Consider the following 23,733-nt stretch of genomic DNA (forward strand, 5'->3'; position numbering starts at 1 on the left):
GGGGAGGCCTTTCGAGAAACATGTTCATCATGGCTCTGAGAGGAATGTTCGCTCAGTCATAGATCGTGAAACGGTTCACGGATTGTAAAATATGAGTCATCACATGCGTTCCTGAAGCCGGGTCAGAAACATGCAGTATCACGATTTTACGATTTTGACCTTTGTCGAAAATCAACCATCAACAATATTGCAAAAATTGCTACAAGATATGTGTGTTTGCGTCCATGAACTGTGATTGTCCCATGTATGCCAAAAGTTAAGTCTATTGTGTCATTATGCAAATAGTGATGGAAAATAGAATGAACTTTTGAATTGCAAAAATTAAGTCTATGATATCATTATGCAAATATTGATGAAAAATAGAGTGAATCTATGAATATTCCGCAGTATTGATCTTTCCATGATCCACTTCTATGTGAAAGTATTGTATGGCTCCGTAAGTTTTCTTATGTTGAGCATTTCCGATTAAATTAATCATGGGTTCTCTTGTGGTTAATTTAATTTAGTTTTCTGGATACAAATTCATGTTTCATGTGATTCGTTAATGTCCAAAGAAATCCTTCTTTTCTTATGAAAGTAAGGTCGCTCTTGTTGTTCCTTTCGGGAATAACATTTTATAGGGGAGAGTTCTTATTGAACTTGCGCTTAATTGCCAAATCTTTGTGGGGAGTGCGGCTATGGAATATTGTAGGAGTTTTCTTGTATCTTTATAAACTCCTTGATGAATATACTAAGTTTCCACTATGTGAAATCATCGAAACAAAGTTGATATGTTCTCTTTTAATCATGAAGTATCTCTATGATAATTTCATTTTCATCCCACTAGTTTTCGTACCTTTGCCAATTTATATTGACAAAAAGGAGGAGAACTATTGTGTAGTTCACACTACAAAAATACATATGGTTTACGGATCATTATGTAAGGGTGTAGATGGTGGATTTTCGACAAGGTTAAAATTGTAAAACCCTAACTATTTATACTCCGGATCCGACAATTGGATGAGTATTGAGACTCATGTCTATCAATAAAGCATGAAAGCTCATGCCATAAAACCTCTGACTGAGAAGGATGTATCTCATAGTATCTGTAGATGTGTAGTCTCCCAGCTGAGACCACGACACATCTCATGAATACTGAGCAATTTCAGTAATTATTTGTGCTCCGGATCCGGCAATCAGATGAGTATGGAGACTCATGTCTCTCAATAAAGCATGAAAGCTCATGCCATAAAACCTCTGACTGAGAAGGATGCCTCTCAGAGTATCTGTAGATGTGTAGTCTCCCAGCTGAGACCACGACACATCTCATGAATACTGAGCAATTTCAGTAATTATTTCTGTATAGAATCGAAAGAGTTGACGGCTCCTAGACAGCATGCTTGCTAGCATAGAGCGACAACGTCTTCAGGATGCAACCAGGTTTTCCCTGACTATATAGGAGAAATATGATACTCCAGCAAGTTCATACTGCTCAACTATCAGATAATTAATGCTCCTAGATAGGAATCCTTGCTAGTATAGAGCCATCAGTTAATTATCTCTAATCGCCTGAATATCCATCAATATTCTACGATTCTTCGTTATATTTCGTCACTTCAATTCGTGGTTCTTCCCAACAGAATTCCACGGGCTAGTGATAAATATTCAACGAAATAGGCATCTGAGCATCGAATAATCCCTGACTAAAATGGTGCAAGTGTACTTAGCAATAATGCACAGACCAGCATTTGAATGCGCAAACGAGCATTTCAAAAATACGAATGAACGATGAACCTATGCAAAATAGGAAGGAAAATAATAATAAAATATTAGCAAAGGCGTCAGGGACTGGGCTCACCAGACGGCCGGTCATGCCGTGACCAGTCCCACGCCCAATTTTATATTTTTATCATATTTTATTATTTTTCCTGATCTCATGAAAATTCTCTCGTTCGAGCAAATCTCATTCGATTCAAAGAAATTCTCTAATCTCATGATATTTCTTTATGTCAAGAAAATAATAAAATTAGGTAAAGGTGTCACGGGACCGAGCACCAACCGGCCGGCCATGCCCTAGCTGTGGCCGGTCTCGCACCTCACGTCTCCATTATTTTATTATTTCTCTCAAACCATGAAAATTCCCTGATTTCATGAATTTTCCCCAAAACCATGAAAATTCCCTGATTTCATCAATTTTCCCTAAAACCATGAAAAATATTATAAAATTAAGAAAACTTGTGGGACCGGACCCTAGTCGGCCGGTCATGCCCTAGCCGGTCCCACACGCCTATGATTTTATTATTATTATTTGTTTTGTCTTCCTCATTCCATGAAAACTCCCTGATTTCAACAAAATACCTTGGTTTCAACAAAACTCTTTGATTTTATGAAAATTCCCTAAAATCATAAAAAATTACATAAAATTGGGAAGAGTGCTGGGACCGTGCCCCTTGGCCGGTCGGCCATGCCTTGGCCATTGTCGGTCCCACACCCCATCATTCTCTATTTTATTATTATTTTATTTCCCTCATCTCCTGGAAGTTCCCTAATTTCAGAAAACTCTCCAGTTTCATGGGATTTCCCTCAATTCAGAGAAAATACATAAAATTACATAAAACTGGGAAAATATTATGGGACCGCTTACTAGACGGCCGGCCGTGTCCTAGCCCTGGCCGGTCCCACACCTTGCAATTCCCTGTTTTATTTATTATTTTTCATCATCTCATGTATTTTTCCTAGTTTCAGCAAAATTCTGGATTCTGCATATTTTCTCAAAATGCTGCTCAAACGCGCACCGGAAAATATCAAAACTCTCAGGACTGAGACACGAACAACATGGTGACACGGGTGCATCCCCTTGACCGACCAAGGGTGGCCCTGAGGCTTGAAAGTGGTCGTTTCCACATGTTTTAACTATTTTTAACCTAATTTTCTCAACTGCTCATATTAGGTTCAAACTCTTTCCGAACAATCGAGAGTTTGCTAAAACGACCATCTATTGGTCCCACGACCACCAAGAGTCGGTCCCATGACCTCTTGGCCGGTCCCTCATCTTTTCACGGCTAGGTTTTATTATTTGTCGCTCACACGAGCATTATTTTAATAAATGATTAAATCATCATTTAATCATTCTTTCACCAACTGGTCCTCAAGAGACTTGGGTATTTTGCTCATTCGAGCACTTGGGCGTTACATGGTGAACTCATCATCCCATGTATCCGGTCCCTGCGTCACTCTGCGGTTGATTTGCAATAAATCATCATTTCGGTAAAATTAGGGTTTTGAATTCAGAGCTCCGCAGAAACATGATTCTGAGCAGATTCAAATACTCTGATAATTTTATGTTAATTCTATGATCAACATTTTTATTTATTTTACTCGACCCAACAGTTAATATCTTAAATTAATATTTTATTTGGTTCTGCTACCAACAATTCATCAAATGAGCGGCATTTGCTCAAACCGGCAATATTTGCTCGAATTAGCAATATTTGCTCGAATCAGCAATATTTGCTCAGATTCGAGAATATTGGTTCAACTATCAATATTCAATAACTCAGCAACACAGCTTGCTCATCTTAGGTAGTCAACATAATAATACCTCATCTCAGCAGACATATTTAATTCACGAGTCTCAAAACATTTGCAAATCATGTTCAACTCAGCAATACATGGACTCATCGTCCCATAAAGTCAGCAACTGCCTCCACAATCACGAGATATCAATCGTGTCACATGGGGGGATATTAACTAGGGTTTTGGTCTGGCGGTCTACGACACGTGTGTTCACCCACGACGAGAATGTGAGCAAGTCGTGCAATCAGTTGGAAGAGTCAGCAAAGTAGTGGGTGTAAAATTAACCAAGTCTCCGCACGATGAGCAACTGGTTTTAACACGATTTCCCACTTCCCCACTTTCTGATTCCAGCAACTGCCACACTTCATGGGATCATGGTGTTTTTAATTTAGTAATATAAAAAGACCTCTGAATCATGATGAAAAATGACAAGATTCGAATACTCGAACATTCGTCTAAACAAGCAATTTCTCGGCACAGACAATCTTTCTTCTACACGAACTCATCGTCTGAGCAATTACTCTATTTGAGCGAAATTCAATCATTCAGAGCGTTCTTACGCTGAATTCACAACACACCTACAATCTCAGATCACCATTGATCTCACACATTTCTCAGCTTCCCTCCTACTGATCAACCCATCTTCTCTTATAACCGAATTGAATCTGGAACGACCATTGTTCTTTGTTTAGGCCGGGTTCTTACAGATTGATCTCTCGAACTTAAAGCACTCCATTCTTGCAGTGCATCTATGTGGGGTTGAACATTTCGGTCGGTTCAAGGAGTCTCCACACAGTCGACTCTTCAATTCCGTAAATACTAGCAAATCGTTTTTCCCCATCTACAGATTGGCGACCACAGTGGGAGGTTAATCTCTCGGTTGCAATCTCACGATTTCACAAGATGGTTGGTCTTAAGACTAATTCAACTGATCCAGAACCTTTTAAATGGTAATGTTGCTCCTTCTAATGTTACATCAAACGGCACAGAAGGCGGAAGAACCCCGACTCTGACAGAGTTGGCTCAAATCCTGGAGGTTCATGCCAGGAACATGGATCTGATGAAGAATACGATGAACCACATACTCGATTTCCTCATCAAACTGACATCTGAGTTAGGCGGCACCTCCACTTCAGAAGTCCTAACACTGGGGACTGATTTGTCACCCGACCCTCAAAGCAACAGCTTCACTACTTATGAGAAGTCGGTGGATCAGGAAGTTGCACAATTGATCGAAAATTTGTGTGAACTTTTACACTTTTTCAGGGAGAAGCGTACATACACGTTTGCTGCACTCAGCCAGATATCATCTGATGTGCAAATAACTCCACCAACCCCAGCAGTTGAAGAAGTCTCCCTGGTGTCTGAATAGTCGATCGAAAACATCACTTTTGGAGAAGAAGACCGCATGGAAGATGAAGTACATAATCGGGGGTTGTACGTAACTGGTTTCATCAAAGGCACCGAATTTAGAAGGGCTCTCGTTGACACAGGCACCTCCACAAACATCGTCACTATGAAGACTCTCAGGATGGCCAGATTCCCACAAGGTAAAATCATTCGCCATCCCATTCTAATGACAGGATTTGAAGGAAGCCAAAGACATACATATGGATATGCGTATATAGATTTGAGGGTAGGGCCGATTCAATCGTGTAGATGGTGGATTTTTGACAAAGGCTAAATTCGTAAACTCATAATTATACGAAGCTCTGATTCAGCAATCATACGTGAGTATCGAGACACAGGTATCTCATCGAATTCTCAACGAAGAGTACTTTCTCTCAGAGTACATGTATATATGTAGTCTCACGACTGGACAACGACATATCTCATGAATACTGAATACTTTCAGAGATTATTTCTATATAGCATCACGAGATGGAAGGCTCCTGGACAACTTGCTCTGTTAGTATAGAGCGATAACGTCTTCAGGAAAAAACAACAAGTTTACGCTGACTATATAAAGGATATGACTTACCGGCAAGCTTGTATCAGGATAATTAATGCTCCTAGACAGCTTGCTCTGCTAGTATAGAGCCACAAAGTTAAGTATTCCTAATTACAATTGCTCCAATTCCATGGTCGAATCCACGACTAGTCCCATGGAATGACAATAACAAGTGTTCTGATTCTATGATCGAATCCACAGCTTGATCTCATAGAATAGCAATAACTATATTATCTCATTACTCCGATTTCATGATCGAATCCACAACTGGTCTCATAAATGGTAATAGATAAACCTTAATTACTCTGATTATATGGTCGAATCTACGATCCCATGGAATGGTAATGCTCACTTTATTATTCTGAATTCGTAGTCGAATCCTCAGTTGATCCTATGAATTAATAATAAACATCTTATTACTCAGTTTTGTGAATTATTCTCCACTGAATTCCACAATTAGTAATAAATAATCAACAACCGGGAGTCTAAGCTACCTCTAAGTAAGCCACGATTCAAATGGTGAAGGTGTATTCAACGATGATACACTAATAGTCACCGCACGAACGAGTATTTCAAAAATACAACGAAACGATGAACCTATGCAAAATAGAGAAAAAAATAATAAATAATTAAAAATATTGACCAGGGTGCCAGGAGCACGGACACACGACCGACCGACCGACCGTGTCGTGGTCAATCCCACGCCAGTTTTATATTTTTAATGCATTTTATTATTTTCTCATATTATCAAATTCTCTCATATTATCAAATCTCCTTCGTCTCGAGGAAACTCCTCGGTTTCATGGTACTTCCATAAATCCATAAAAAATAATATAAAATTAAGGAAAGGAGTGTGGGGCGTCACCATTGGCCAATCGGCCATGCCTTGGTCCCAACCGGCCCCACACCCACGGTTCCTTATTATTTTATTATTATTATTATTATTATTATTATTATTTATCTAATTTCATGAAAAAACTCCTTGATTTCATGGTATTTTTGCACAAATCATCAAATAATAATAAAATAAAATAAATTATGAAAACTTGTGGGACCGGGCCTTGGCCGACCGGCCATGCCCTAGCCGGTCCCACACGCCCCTTTGTTTTATTATTTTATTATTAGTTTTCCTTGAATTCATCAAATACCTTGATTTCATGGTATTTCTCTCAAATTAGGAAAATTCCCTCAAATCATCAAAATACCTAAAAATATTAAAAAATTAGGAAAACTCGTGGGACTGGGCCCTAGCTGGCCGGCCATGCCTTTCACGGTCCCACACGCCCTTGTTTTATTATTTTAATATTTTTTGCTTCCTTAAACTCATGAAAACTCCTTCAATTCATGGAAACTCCCAAAATTCATCAAATTTCTCAAAATTCATGAATTTTTCATAAAATCATTATAAAATTAGGGAAACTCGTGGGACCGGACCCTAGCCGGCCAGCCATGCCTTCCACGGTCCCACACGCCCTTGTTTTATTATTTTAATATTTTTTGCTTCCTTGAACTCATGAAAACTCCTTCAATTCATGGAAACTCCCAAAATTCATCAAATTTCTCAAAATTCATGAATTTTTCATCAAACCATCAAAATATTATAAAATTAAGGAAAAGGCACCACAAGACCGTGGTCACGACCGGCCGACCATGTCTTGACCATGGCGGTCCCACGCCTCCCCATTCCTTATTTTCTAATTATTTTTCATCATCTCATGATGTTTTCCTCAGTTTCGTCGAAACCCTAATTTTGGCATATTTTCTCGAATGGATGATCAATTGCACGCCAGAAAATATCAAAATTCTCAGGACTGAGATGCGGACGCCTTGGGGACACGAGCACACTATCTTGACCGACCAAGATTGGCTCTTTGGCTCACGGAAGCCGGTCCCATCAATTTTCACAGTTTTGACCTAATTTGCACAATTGCTCGTATTAGGTCTAAAACTCTTCCAAACACTTTGGATTTCAATGAAGTGATCATCAGGAGGTGAGGGGAAAATACAGGGCCGGTTTCATGACTCCATGGTCGGTCCCTCGCCTCATCATAATTAATTAGGTTTTCTCACCTAAGGCTCAGACGAGCATTTTCGAATAAATGATTAAACCAGCATTTAATCATTCTTTCACCAACAAATCGTCAACTCTTCAGGAGTTCTTCGTATTTGCTCACATTAGCATATGGCCACTACATGGTTGATCCGCGGTCCCATGTAGTCGCTCCCTCCTTCATCCCATGGTTTAAATTCTGACGAACCATGAATTGATCATCAATTGATCAAATTAGAGTTTCTGAATCCAAGGATCATCATTCCAGATTCCAACCTTAATAATTTTATGACAACCTCATGGTCATTAATTTTATTAATTATGCTCGGTTCAACGACCAGTATTCTAATTAATATTTCTGTTACGCTGCCAATAATCCATCAGACGAGCAACACATGCTCAGACGGTCAAATATTCAACAATTCATCACATGAGCAACACTTGCTCAGATGATAAATATTTTTTCCAAACCAAGGAATATTGGTTCAACAATCAATATTCAACGATCCATCGAATGAGCAATACTTGCTCACTTCATCGTAAGAACTATACCTCTGTCTCATGACATGTTCAATTCACGAGTTTCAGAACATCATGTTCAACTCAACGACTACATGGACTCATCGCCTCATCAAACCACGAAGTCATCAATTAACTAACAAACCACGAGATGTCATTCGTGTCACTTGGGGGATATCACTTAGGGTTTTGGTCTGGCGGTCTACGACACGTGTGTTCAAACACACGATGGAATGTGATCAAGTCGTGCAATCAGTTGAATGAATTCACGAGGTAGTGAGGAAAATCGACCAAGTCTCCACACGTTGAGCAATTGGTTTCAAACACGATCTCCACTTCCCCACTCCTTGATTCCATCAACTGTCACACTTCATGGAATCATGGTGTCTACAATTCCAGCAATATAAATAAGTATCTGAATCATGATTGAATCATCATCATCAGTTTCATCAATCTCACGTCAAACTGACAACACGAGATCATCAACTCATCAATTGAGCAACTACTCTCAATTGAGCAATTTCAATCACTCAGAGCTTATCGTATTCAGAATTCACACACCCACAATCTTTGATTACCATTGATTCCACACATTTCTCATCTTCCCTCCTACAGATCAACCCATCCTCTCTTGTGACCGAATTTACTCTGGAACGATCATTGTCTTGATTTAGGCCGGAGTACTACAAATTGATCTCTCGAATCTAAAGCACCCCCTTTGCAGCGGTGCATCTGTGTGAGGTTTAACATTTTGCTCGGTTCGAGGAGTCTCCTCCGTACGGTCGTCTCCTCAATTCCTTAAAAACCAGCAAATCGTTTTTCCCCATCTACAGATTGGAGACCGCAGTGGGAGATTAATCTCTCGGTTGCAATCTAAAAATTTCACAAGATGGTTGATCTCAGGTCAGGTTCAGTTACGAATCCTAACACAAATCGTGCTAGCACTAGCAACAACAACAATCAGAATATCCCGGAGACAATACCGACCTCCAACACTGATGGTGGTGACACTACTCCTCCTCACGCCGAAGGTAATCCACTGTCCGGACGACACCCTGAAGAAGTCAGAGGAGATCCACCGCCTACCATTGTTGATCTTATCAAAGCGCAGGAGACTCTTGCAAAGAACCAGACTGACATGGCTGCTACACAGAAGGAGCTATATAATTATCTCAAAACTCTTACTGACAAGATGTCAGAGAAGACTCAAGAGAAGGTAAAGGAGAAGGAGAAATCCTCAGACGACGGTCCTGAAGTAATTCCAATCCATACAGTAGAAGACGACGAAGTCCACAAAACTGCTGCAGACAACTCATCAGCGAAGGGATCATCGAATTTCATCACTCGCGAGGATCTGGAGCACCTTTTGGAGAACCGTGGAAAATACAAAACATTGCATGTCCATCGTCATCAACCTCCTTATCCTGCCGCTACGCAGAGGACTCCACTCCCCAAAGCTTACGTTTCTCCAACCTTCACCTTATATGATGAAACTCGAAATGCTAGGGAACATGTCTCTCGTTTTCTCGAATCCCTGGGAGAACATGAACACAATCATGTCTTTCGTCTCAAGGAATTCTCAAAATCTCTGAAAGGCAGAGCATACACCTGGTATAACAACATCGCACCAGGGACTATCAACAATTGGGGAGAAATGGTTAACGCATTCTACAGGAAATACTTCTTCGTGTCAGAACAAGTCACCCTCTCCGACCATGGAAGGATGTTTCAGAGGGTCAGTGAAAATCCCAATGATTATGTGAAAAGATTCAGAGTCCAAGCCTTGGATTGTCATGACCCAAACGTCACGGAACAACAACTGGTGTACTTGTGCATCAATGGCATGCTCCCGGTCTACAGGGCCTTGCTAGAAAACCTTCGATTCTAGACTTTCTCAGAGTTTCACGAAGCTGCGAAGAGGTCGGCAACCACTGCACCCGCTCTTTTGGAAAAAGCAAAGTCTACAAAGACTGAAGATTCAAAAGACACTCGAGGAAGCAGGAGTTTGATCAACAAGCAATATAACCCGCAACTTTCAACAAATGCTATCGCGGAAGGGAGTAAGCGAAAAGCAGAACCACAACACAAGCAGACTTCCTCCACCCCTTCAAAGACACACAAGAAGGAGAATTCGAAAATCCCTCCTCAGCATACGGAAGATCCAGAAGAACATGATTTTACCTGTTCAATGGAAGAAGTTAATGAACTACTCGATGCCTGGATTCAAGACGGCGCAATCAAATTTCCTTATGTCAAGAAGGAACCAACTGAAGAGGCCATGGAAAATCCTCGATATTGTCGCTTTCATAGATACGTCAGCCATCCCACGAGTGATTGCAAAATTTTGAAGCGCATATTCAAAGAAAAGGTTGAATCAGGAGAGCTCAACCTGGGGACTGAGGGGGTGCACAAAAAAACCCCTCCCATTCAGAACTTTTACCATCTCTGAACCTCCTGTCAAGGAAACGGTCCAATCTCTGATCGAACATGTCTGCGAGCTGTTGTATCTTTCGAAAGCTCAAAGGAAAGACATGTTTGCTGCACTGAACCACATCGTGTCCGGAAGACGTCCGCTGATCCAAGAGACCACCACCGGAACTTCAACTACCGACACATAAATGTATGATTGGGGACTGCTCACCACAGTGCACATTAAAGGAAATGAGTTCAAGAGGGCGTTCGTCGATGTTGGTACCGATGTCAACATCATCCCTTTGAAAACTCTCAGTGTTGCTGGTATTACTCGACGGGAAGCCATCCACGCTCCCATAGCAATCAGGGACCACGAAGGAATCTCCAGAGACACATACGGCTTCATCACTCTCAAAATTACGGAAAGATTGATCTGCACTGAGGCCAAGTTTTTCATAATCCGGGAAGACCCTGGATACGACATGGTCCTTGGGAGAACTTGTATTCATGCTAGAAAGACAATGATGCCTTCAACACATCCTGTCATCGACAAGGATTCCGAGTCGGAAGACGAAGCAGAGGATGCACCTCCGTTTGAGCATCTGGAAGAAGTGAAAACTCTGATGGGACTTACGCATGAACTTGGAGATAATCCGCACACCTTTTTCAGAAGGTTTCGAGCTCAGGCAAGTCTTATTCCTCCTCTTGCTCCAATATTACCAATGTTCAAATACGCTGCTATGGTCCAGGGACTTCTCCCCATGAATAATTTAGCAGTCATCAAAAGCTACGAGTGGGTAACTTCACCTCAGCAATATTACACTAAATAGTTGGGTTCAGAACTTCGTCAAATCGGTCACTCCATCGAGAGGTTTATTGTCGAAGACTTGGCTTAGCATGATCAAGACTATGCTGGATACTCTATTCCGCGCGAGTATCCATACGGGTCACAATCGAGGAATTCCATCAAACATGGAATTCCGAATCAGCGGAAGTTATTCAAGGCACGATCGACCAAGCCTAATAAGTTTCATGAAGGGGACCTGGTTCTCAAAGCAGTTCAACGCGTTCTTCATTCTACAAGGAACTCCAATTAGGAAGGACCATTCATGGTCGCTGAGTCCGTTGCCGGAGGATACTACAAATTGACCAACACAGATGGCAGAACCCTACCAGTAATTCACGAAAATTGGCTCAAGGCGTTTATCTTAAATTATTGGACATTTAAGGTATTGGGCGTTTGAAGCACTCATGGTGTTGGGATTTAACATTTAGGATTTTCTTTCATTTGTATTTCAATTCCTTCAAAACATTTGCAATACTTGCAATCAGTATTTGAATTCAGCAATTTATCAAAATTCAGTTCATATTTCGTAAAAGAAAATCCTCAACCATCAGTCAATCCAAAACCATCTAAATATCAAGAACCCAAGTATAAACCTCACATCTCTCAGAAGTTCAGAAGTTCAAGAGATCAGCAAGAAAAGACTTTCGCTCATCAGCATCCTTCAATATTTGCAAAGCCGCCCTCTCCTTGTTCAACTCCTCGGTCAGCCTGGAAATCTTTTCCTCCTTCTCCTTCACAGCATCGTTTGGAAAGGGTATGTTCTTCTCACATGAATCCTTGATAACGTTTGTTTGCTTACGAAGCCATTTCACGTTGAGTCCAAGTCTTTTCGAATTCTCCAAGTTAAACTCCCAATCAAAGAGTATATCTGGAGTCACGGTATTCTTGGGTCTCGTATGCATATCACTCACTACATGCAAGATAACGCCTACTTGCATGTTTAAAGCATAAGCACGCCCAGGGTTCCTGTCAACGATCATGTGGCCGAACTTCTTCCATATCGTCTCATACAAGCGTGCATATCCAATGGGAACGCTGAATCCACCGACCAGTTCATGATATGGGAGTGAAGTGTTAAAGGGAGGATCGAAAGCGACCCCTGCAGTTGGATATTCATACACTATTGTACGGTTCTCGAACACTGGAGTGGCTCCCACGACCAAAGCAACAGTTCCTTCGGTATTCTCCGCTGCTATCTCGGTTTCTTCTATCACTGAAGCAACAACCATCTGGTTTTCCATAACATCAGCAGCGACCATCTCATGGCCTCGAAGTGAAGGTATGGTTGTCTCTTCATCAATAACTTCGGAAAGATTAGAGTTGTCATCATGGGCTCTAGTATCCTCAACTTCGGTATTTAGCACCTAATATGAAGATTACATGAGGTTAGAATCACGAAGCCAAAGGAGATTATGAAACACAGTATACCATCAAGGCAACATCATCAAGGTTCATCATACTACATACAAAGCACGAGCAAATAACATGAAAGTCATGAAAACACATTTTACGATGAGTCCGCCTGAGGAAACTGAACTCTTCCCTGTACTAGGAGACGAACTGGGAGCAATCTACAAGGAATCTGAGGATGGGTCATATGCCATTCTCTTCGAATAGATGTCCTCTACAACATGTAAAAATTTCATGACAATCCAATGAACGAGCGAGTATATGTGGCCAAAATATCAAGTTATGCGCAATCTGAAAAAGTTCTGGAAGTCTCCTAGAAGTTTACTATTTCGCCTTTTTCAGGCTCTGAACGTACTCAAAACTTAAAAAGCTTCTGTGTTAAAGCTTGGAAATTTTCCGGGCTTGAATTTGCACATGCATATCATCAAAATCTGACTCCGGACGAGGATTCTACAGCGTTTTTACTAAAAAGCTGGGTTCTGAATTTTCTGACGACGAAATTCGACTAAGTTTTCATATATTCACATGGGTTCTCATTCATTCATTCACAAGTCAACACTTTTATACTTCTATGAAGAATATACAGGATATATACTTACTTGAAGAGTCACCGAAGTGTCCAAGGGGTTGTAATTGTCCACATCAACGACAAGAGGAACATCACTTCCATCCGGCTCCGAATCTTGGGAATTACCTCCATTCCCCTTCCCAGAGGATGATTGAGTTCCAGAATTCTCCATCTCCATGACCACATCCTCCTGTACACGTACTTTACAATCAATATTTTCATCTATGAAGCACCACATTTGAACATGTGAAGAAATACTTACAGTTTCTTTGTCATTCAAATCGGCGATTGCTTGTTCAGTAGCAGAAAATTGAAGACCTTCAAGACTCAATGGAGTAAAATTCTGCAACAAAATTAACAACATTGACTTCATGATTCTAATGTTAATAGCAATGAAAGTCACGGTGAGAAATATTGGAAACTCACCAAAGCACCAACTGGGGACTTTACGGTATTGGGTAACAGCTTATAACCTTTATGCCTGCCTTCTCCGCCATGAATAACCGCCTCAGTCTCTGAGAAATCTACACCGATTCGAGGTCGTGTATTACGACCGTCCTGTGGTGAAATCCAGTAATATAATCAGAATACAGTTCTTATAATTTCATGAAGATTATATGAAGAAAAAAAACATACCTGAGAGCATCCTGGAGACGACTTTCGTTTATCACCAGAAAGATACTTCAATCTTGGTCGCCTGGAAATCATCTCAGCCGAAGGAAGATCCTTGAATGGAGGTCTGGGAAATCTTACAAAGCCACGCAAACGCCCAAGTTGATGATCCCAGAATTCTACATAACCTGAGATTACATAGGCGAATCTACCAGAACCAGGAAACCAGTAGCTACTCTCATCCACGTGAGTATAATCCATATGAGTCCTGAGTTGCTCAATTGATGGATTCCTCCTCCATATGGTTGGAACACATTGATCCATACCCATTTGTCGAGCTTCTCTATCAATGTTATACTCTTCCACTGAAAGCTCTCCAAACGTGACTGATAGCAAATGACCAGGAGTGCAACTCAACATGAAAGATCTTTCGCCATCACTTAGATGCGCACCAGACGTCAAACTCGTGCCTTCTCCAGTATTGAAAGTCATCGGCTGAGAAACATAATCAGGGACTGACACCCACGGGCGAAAATTGAACTCAGATTCTTCATCTAACACATCAATAAAGCGTATTTTAGAACGAGGCTGCTTTGTGGACCAACGCATGATCCTAGCATTATCTTTCTCAGGTAAAGTATGGCGCGTATCAGTATTCGGTCCTTGCAGAACATTACGTGGAGTAGGTGCATAATTCTTAAAATGCTCCCACATCAAAGCTTGAAGAAACATCGTGTTGGCATAACACTCAATCTTCATAGAGCCGTTCGACACACTGGAGTCTATAATCAAGGAGTCCAGGTTGTAATACAAGGAGACTAAGAATAAACTACCTATCGGAAGTTGCTCACCTTGAGCCATCTTAATAGCAAAGGGAATCCCAAAAGGCTTCAACAAGTTTCCACTGTCTTCAAAAACGTATCTGGACAACCATAAACATAAGAAAGCAGCAATGGGTAATATACCGTCGATGGGTTTATCAGAAACCTCGTCTTTGGGCCACCAGTGTGTCAACCAGGAAGCATAGCATCCTTTAATACCAGCCTTATTCGCTTTCTCCATTGCAGCTGTCAAGACATGAGAAACGGCGGTCTCCTCATCTGAAAGATCCCCAGGAAGATTGCCCGTGATTGGGAGATGCATCAGAGCCGCTACGTCTTCCAAGGTAATGGTAAACTCTCCCCATCTATATGAAAGTGTGAGTGGGAATGCACCAGCAAGCAAACAGATCCACAATACCACTTGCGTCATGATAAATGAACAACTCTCCAGAAGCTTGAATAGCTCTCGTCACCTGCGCCTGGTCGAGCATAGTCCTCACATGAGGAAAACCCAACATATGCCTCGCCCAGCCGGCAAATTTCTCCAAAGGTCGTCGAGAAAGCTTAAACTCTATGATTTATGAGGCGAAGACCCCTCGTTCAAGAAAAAATCGAATCACTGTCTTAGGAGTCACCAATTTCTTCTGAGTAACAGTTCTGGGATTTATCAAAAGACGATACACTGGGGATTTCAAATGTTGCTCAGCTCCTGGAATATCTTTTTCAAAGAATGCATCATCTATGTTCGGAACATTCTTAATCCCAGGGATTTCGTCTTCGTCTCCCCCAATGGAAGTTTCATCCATGCATGTCTCATCTCTGGAGATACCATCATCAACGCACATCTCTTCCCTCGAGGCGTCGTCATCTTGGGAATTGGACATCTTTGCTAAGTAGCTGAAAAGGTTCACACTACGTTCTACTTCAGTATGCCGTCCAGATATAAATCAAGGAATACAAGAAAAAATGGTAACTCTTAACTCTTACCTTTTATACTTACACTAACAATAGTGATAGTAATGCTAGAGTTAACACCTCAAAATCGTTCGTCTCTTCGAAAACTGCAAAAACGAACTAAACTTTATTTAATTTCCGAAACTGATTTTTCATGAAATCACGGACACAATTTTCATAATGTGAAAATTCACACAACTGACCTATGAAGTTCATAACAATAAAATATTTCATCATAAGTATGTTTTCTATCTTCGAAGGTTCCTCAAAACCCACGTTTCTGATTTTTCGAAAAAACAGCAATTAATGCAACATTGCTTACATAAATTCTCAGGGATTTTATCTAACGAAAACAAACTCATGCAAATAAAATATATCATCATATTTTGCACAATATATGTCACGGCTGCATATATATATATATATATATATATATATATATATATATATATATATATATATATATATATATATATATATAAACTATTTTTCCTTCGTGTCGTCATTATTTGTCTTTAAAACGAAGGTTTATTAAAAAAAAAATAGTGTGAAAGCCCACATCTCATACATATGATAAAGTTTTGTATTCACATGAAAGCTCATAAGAAAAAATTTTATCACTGGACACAAGTTCATCATACATATTTTCCTTCGTGTCATCGTTATTTGTCTTTAAAACGAAGGATTATTCCGATTTCATGAAAATTCACTTCTTTTATGATAAAACCTTGGTACACATGAAAACTCATAAACTAAGTTTTGTCACTGGACCTAGGTTCATATAAAAAAAAATCTCTCCTAAATCAGGGATTATAGTTAGTTTTCAAAACTAACGATTGAAGGAACATACGTTTTTCAAAAACGAGGGTTTTTTCATAAAACTCACACTAATATACACACATGTATATAACTTCATCATGATCAAAGCATGAACAACTCATGAGGATCATAAACATCAGCAAAAAAACAAAAAAAACGTACCTGGGAGCGCCGGGCAGAAATTAGCCGACGGCGGCAACGACGGCGACCGGCAGCGACAGGTGGTGGTCCGGCGGCGACGGGAATCTTCTCCTGCTGGCGTGAAGGTGCAGAGATGATGGAGAGCTGGTCGTGAGAAAAAAAAAAGGATTAATCCCTTTTATATCAATTTTATTTCCAAAACCTAATTTTCTAAGGATTTCCTTATTGGGCCCGACCCGCGAATCCTAACCGACCACGGACTCGTCGTCCAAACCAGCGGTTCAAAACCAATTTATGTTCATAAAAAGACGCTCCAATCATGAAATTGAAGCCTTCATCAAGTCTTGGTTTTCTCATGCTCTTTAAATCCGGTAACGTCTCAACTTACGACTAAGTTCAATTACTGGTATTATTATTTATGGCCGGAAAATCACCATTTAATGCTGACTGAGGAACACAGCTTTCCTCAGTAAGTAGAGGACTTAATGTAGATGGTGGATTTTCGACAAAGGATAAATTCGTAAACTCATAATTGTATGAAGCTCTGATTCAACAATCAGACGTGAGTATCGAGACACGGGTTTCTCATCGAATTCTCAACGGGGAGTACTTTCTCTCAGAGTACATGTAGATATGTAGTCTCACGACTGGACAACGGCATATCTCATGAATACTGAATACTTTCAGTGATTATTTCTATATAGCATCACGAGATGGACGGCTCCTAGACAGCTTGCTCTGCTAGTATAGAGCGATAACGTCTTCAGGAACAAACAACAAGTTTACCCTGACTATATAAAGGATATGACTTACCGGCAAGCTCGTATCAGGATAATTAATGCTCCTAGACAGCTTGCTCGGCTAGTATAGATCCACAAAGTTAATTATTCCTAATTACAATCGCTCTTATTCCATGGTCGAATCCACGACTAGTCCCATGGAATGACAATAACAATTGTTTTGATTCTATGATCGAATCCACAGCTTGATCTCATAGAATAGCAATAACTATATTATCTCATTATTCCGATTTCATGATCGAATCCACAACTGGTCTCATAAACGGTAATAGATAAACCTTAATTACTCTGATTCTATGGTCGAATCTACGATCCCATGGAATGGTAATGCTCACTTTATTATTCTGAATTCGTAGTCGAATCCTCAGCTGATCCTATGAATTAATAATAAACATCTTATTACTCAGTTTTGTGAATTATTCTCCACTGAATTCCACAATTAGTAATAAATAATCAATAACCGGGCGTCTGAGCTACCTCTAAGTAAGCCCTGATTCAAATGGTGAAGGTGTATTCAACGATGATACACTAACAGTCACTGCACGAACGAGTACTTCAAAAATACAACGAAATGATGAACCTATGCAAAATAGAGAAGAAAATAATAAATTATTTGAAAATATTGACCAGGGTGCCAGGAGCACGGACACACGACCGACCGACCGTGTCGTGGTCAAACCCACGCCAGTTTTATATTTTTAATGCATTTTATTATTTTCCATGATTTGATGAAAATTCTCTCATTTTATCAAATCTCCTTCGTCTCGAGGAAACTCCTCGGTTTCATGGTACTTCCATAAATCCATAAAAAATAATATAAAATTAAGCAAAGGAGTGTGGGGGGTGACCACTGGCCAACCGGCCATGCCTTGGTCCCAACTGGCCCCACACCCACGGTTCCTTATTATTTTATTATTATTATTATTATTATTATAAAAAGGGGCCACGAATGCTTTTATTATGAATCAAAATCAGTATTACAGGGGAAGGCGGGTAACCTAGCAACAAGCTGGGCACTAACACCTTTTTGAATAACTATTCCTAGTCTGTGAAAAAGAGAATTTCCTATCTTAAAATTAGCATCATGTCTAGCCATACAATTTCTCAATCTCTTTAAAAAGGATGTTAAATCAGGACTAAGCTCCCCGAAAGTGGTAAAGGCTAGAACCCCAAAACCATAGCCGAGTGAAGTGCACTTGTCCATGTACTTATTGTTCTTGCGAGTGATGGCTGCAGAAATAGCAGACCCTGGTATAAAGTTGCGAGTCCTAGCACTAGTAAAAGGAGAAACCCCGGTGACATCCATACACACATCTCTACCGTTTTCCCAGTTATAGACCATGATATCCGCCGGCCGAAGTTCCTTGTTGTCTTCTGAAATAATCCCTAGAGACACCTCTTTCCTAGCCACAATCCCTGCTTTGTAACATATATCCGCTAAGACATCTTTGGCCATGTCATGTATAAATTTAAGCCCTACCTCACTAGCACAATGAATAGCATGATCTCCAAAAATATCCATATGTTTACCACAACATGCACATTTGCTATCCTTCTCAAAGAGAGGTATCCCTAAACGATACTGTAGGACAGAACTGAACTGTCTAGGCCCAACAACTTGGTTAAGCCCTGGAATAGGGATAGCCTTAAGAAAATCCATTGCATGCTCTCCCTATTGCATTGCCAAATGGTGGATTCACGCGTAGATAACGAGAAGCAAGAGGGTACCTTTTCCTTGACAACACCGAAGTAGATAACTTCCAGAGACTTCATGAAATGTGGGGCAGCGTCATTGATGTTGAAATCGGATAAGGATAGACCACAAGCTTGGGTGAAGCCTTGTATCGCGTGTTGAAAACCTTGAGACAGTTCAGTTGTTGCTGGCAGCTTCAGAATTGAATTATGCAAGTGTTGAGTCTGAGCCTGAGATGCTAAGTAACAGTACTTCATAGTATCCTGCATATTGAGTACGCCAAAACCACCATCTTTGATTGGAAGGGTAGCTAATCGTTGTTGAATCAAACCAAAACCAGCCCCATTTACAACCACAAGCCGGCGCAGATACTGCATAAGGTGGTCATCAAAGCGAGACCCTGCAACCTGGAGTGCCTCGGGGCAGGTGGTGCGAAGAGCGAAATATAACCTTGAGACACCAGCGCAACTATGCAAAAGCAACAACTCACTTTGGGGGTCTTGTAGTTCTTGAATATTATTCATAAGCTGCAAGGTTTTATCCACCCGACCCCGAACAATGTTGCTGCAAAACTCCATATCCAAGCTGACCGGTCCACCAAGAAGTGTAACACCACCCGCTGGTCTGCCAATATTGGTAGGAAAGACATTGTCCAAATCTCGTCTCGGATCATAAGATGGCCAAAACAGTTCCGTCTTCGCGATGTTCAAGTGTAAACCAGAGCTAGGTCCATCTTCCTGGAGAATTTTAAGAGCTTTAGACACTTCCATAGTATCACCCGAAATAGTGCCGTCATCTAAGACCAAGCATGGAAGTCTAAAGTACAATTAGTAGCAATCTTCTCGGCAAGAGGATGAAGAACCAAATCAAATAAAAGAGGACCAAGGGGATCACCCTGTTGAACACCCATGGCAGAAGAGAGAACATGATCTTGATAATACAGCCTAGCTGGTTTCGCATAGCAAAACTCGACCCAATAAGAGATGCTTGGACAATGGGTTCTCACCTCCTTAATTATAGTAGAACGGTCGACAAGATTGAAATCATTTGAGAAGTCTATCAACAACATAGACTGGGTGTGGTCGGCACCCATTAGCTCCAATAACGTATTCGCAAAGTGCAAAATACCTTCCCCACCACAAGGAATACCAACACCATACTGATAAGCTAGGTATTCGGTCATATCCTTTGTGACAGACGTGGCAGCCAATTTCGAGCAAAGTCTACGCCAGATGGTACCGACTGCAATTGGTCTCAGACCGCCGCCAGGCTTGAGTAATGGAGTTAGGGGCGCACTAGCTACGAACTCACCCATAATGGAAGGGAACTTACCAGAGAGCCATAGGTTAACAACGCCGGTAATAGAAGACAATAACTCCTCAGCAACGGCAGCACCGGCTCCACTCATAGCATCCAACAAATGTTGAGCCCTGAGGCCATCTCTCCCACACGAGGTACCTTTAGGGAAGCTTTTGAGGGCAAGGAGGACATCTTTGGTAATAACACGTAAGGCTGGTGTCGAGATGTCTTCCGGTGGTATCAGAGGAAGTCCAGCAGGAGGATGTTTTTGCTGAAGTTCGAATAATGTGTCCGGAGTTGGAGGAGCCACACCACTGGACGAAAGAATGCGAATAGCCGCTGTGTAATGGCCATAACTCATTTTCCGCCTACAAGCAATCAGCTTTTTACTGCTCTTCTTACTCGGTTGTTGTTGTTTCGGGGGAGTCTTGGTCAGACCTAGTAGCCGTCGAACCAAAGTGGTACATCCCGCAGGCTCTATCCAAATCGTCAAGGCATTTTTTATAGACGCGATTTGCATCTTTTTTCGACACCCGGATCGTTCCTCTCTGGAACTGTTAGGCACAAATAAGTTTAAAGTACAGGTGGGAAGCAACAAAAAACGAACCCAGGCCGCAATGCTCACTGGATTCGCAATCACGGAGTCCAGAGATGATTTTAGGATGCGAGAAAAAGTTATCCTGCAGGGTGCCGAAACACTTACCGTGGTGGCAATATGTCTCAACAGCACCTGGTTTAATAATTCTACATTGAGGCTTCCATCTTCACACAAATCAGCTTGGACAGTGCAAGAAAGAACTGCGCCAGACAGCGCCGGTTCAGCTGACTGTTCAGTTGACACAGCTGAAACCGGACCAACAACAGCTGCATCAACAACGTGTACCTGCATTGGCTTCACAGCATAATTTGTGCTAACAGCAGAAAGGCGAGCATCAACGGGCAATGGCTTCTGGACTGCATCAGGTAGTGGCTTCTGGACTGCATCAACAACATCAACAGGATATATAAGTGGTCTCTTAACTGCAACAACAGCATCAGCAGGACATTTCTGAACCGCACCAACTGGCTTCACAGCACCGTAGATCAAAAAATATACTCCTACACCGTTAAAAGGACATTGGACTACCTTCGCAGGATGAGTTTGTGACCTGCAAGACATCTTCCAGGCGTGAATGTGCATACATTCCAAGCATAACCAGCTCTGCATATCCCTTAGTACGTTCTCCCATGATGCGAAACAGCTCTCAGTCGATGTTATCCGGTTTTGGCAAACTGATTTCGCATGTTCAGTTGGGAAGTGATGATCCATAAGGTGACGGTATATGGCACTCCGGGCATAGCCTTTACCTCCCCTTCCACCCTTACATCCATTGTAACTCTCAAATGGACAAGGAATCTTGTCCCTCTGAGAACCTTGTCCCTGGGAAGAAACTGACCCCTGTGAAGATGACTGCGATAAGAAATCCGGAGGAACACATACCTGGGATGATGTCTGTGAGGAAGAAGGACTGGTAAGCTAAGTTTTCAGACTGTTAGACGTCCTAGCTCGAGTCCGAGACATGACCACAACAGGAAAACTAAACTGAGCTACGTATGAACATCTCTGAGACTGACGTCTGTGCTGTTGAACGTTCTCAGGGAGCAAGGTCGAAGTTCTCAGGGAGAAAGGTCGAGCTCCGTTTCATGAAACCACAGGAAAACCCCAAAACCCTAAGAGTATCCGCACCTGTGGTGGGCTAAAACCTCTAGGGTATCAAATCTGGGATGATGTCTGTGAGGAAGAAGGACTGGTAAGCTCAGTTTTCAGGCTGTTAAACGTCCTAGCTCGAGTCCGAGACATGAACACAACATGAAAATAAACTGAGATGCGTATGAACGTTCTTCTCAGGGAGCAAGGTCGAGCTCAGTTTCATGAAACAACAGGAAAACCCCAAAACCCTAAAAGTAGCCGCACCTGTGGCCTGAGCTAAAACCTCTAGGGTATCAAAACTGCATCTCCATATGCGGCAAACAATAACAAGAGGAAGAGGAGGATTAGAATGAACGTTGAAAAACCAGAAATCAAAGATCGACGAACTGGTTTTCAATCACCAGAAATCGTCGTCTTCTTCACCGGACTCTCTCTCTCTCCTTATTATTATTATTATTATTATTATTATTATTATTATTATTATTTCTCTAATTTCATGAAAAAACTCCTTGATTTCATGGTATTTTTGCACAAATCATCAAATAATAATAAAATAAAATAAAATAAAATAAATTATGAAAACTAGTGGGACCGGGCCTGGGCCGGACGGCCATGCCCTAGCCGGTCCCACACGCCCCTTTGTTTTATTATTTTATTATTAGTTTTCCTTGAATTCATCAAATTCCTTGATTTCATGGTATTTCTCTCAAATTAGGAAAAATTCCCTCAAATCATCAAAATACCCAAAAATATTAAAAAATTAGGAAAACTCGTGGGACCGGGTCCTAGCCGGCCGGCCATGCCTTCCACGGTCCCACACGCCCTTGTTTTATTATTTTAATATTTTTTGCTTCCTCAAACTCATGAAAACTCCTTCAATTCATGGAAACTCCCAAAATTCATCAAATTTCTCAAAATTCATGAATTTTTTATAAAATCATTATTAAATTAGGGAAACTCATGGGACCGGGCCCTAGTCGGCCATCCATGCCTTCCACGGTCCCACACGCCCTTGTTTTATTATTTTAATATTTTTTGCTTCCTTGAACTCATGAAAACTCCTTCAATTCATGGAAACTCCCCAAATTCATCAAATTTCTCAAAATTCATGAATTTTTCATAAAACCATCAAAATATTATAAAATTAAGGAAAAGGCACCACGGGACAGTGGTCACGACCGGACGACCATGCCTTGGCCACGGCGGTCTCACGCCTCCTCATTCCTTATTTTCTAATTATTTTTCATCATCTCATGGTGTTTTCCTCAGTTTCGTCGAAACCCTAATTTTGGCATATTTTCTTGAATAGATGCTCAATTGCACGCCAGAAAATATCAAAATTCTCAGGACTGAGACGCGGACGCCTTGGGGACACGAGCACGCTATCTTGACCGACCAAGATTGGCTCTTTGGCTCACGGAAGTCGGTCCCATCAATTTTCACAGTTTTGACCTAATTTGCACAATTGCTCGTATTAGGTCCAAAACTCTTCCAAACACTTTGGATTTTCATGAAGTGATCGTCAGGCGGTCACGGGACAATCCAGGACCGGTTTCATGACTCCATGGTCGGTCCCTCGCCTCGTCATAATT

The sequence above is a fragment of the Papaver somniferum genome, chromosome 1, assembly GCF_003573695.1.
Source record: "Papaver somniferum cultivar HN1 chromosome 1, ASM357369v1, whole genome shotgun sequence".
Classification (NCBI taxonomy): Eukaryota; Viridiplantae; Streptophyta; class Magnoliopsida; order Ranunculales; family Papaveraceae; genus Papaver; species Papaver somniferum.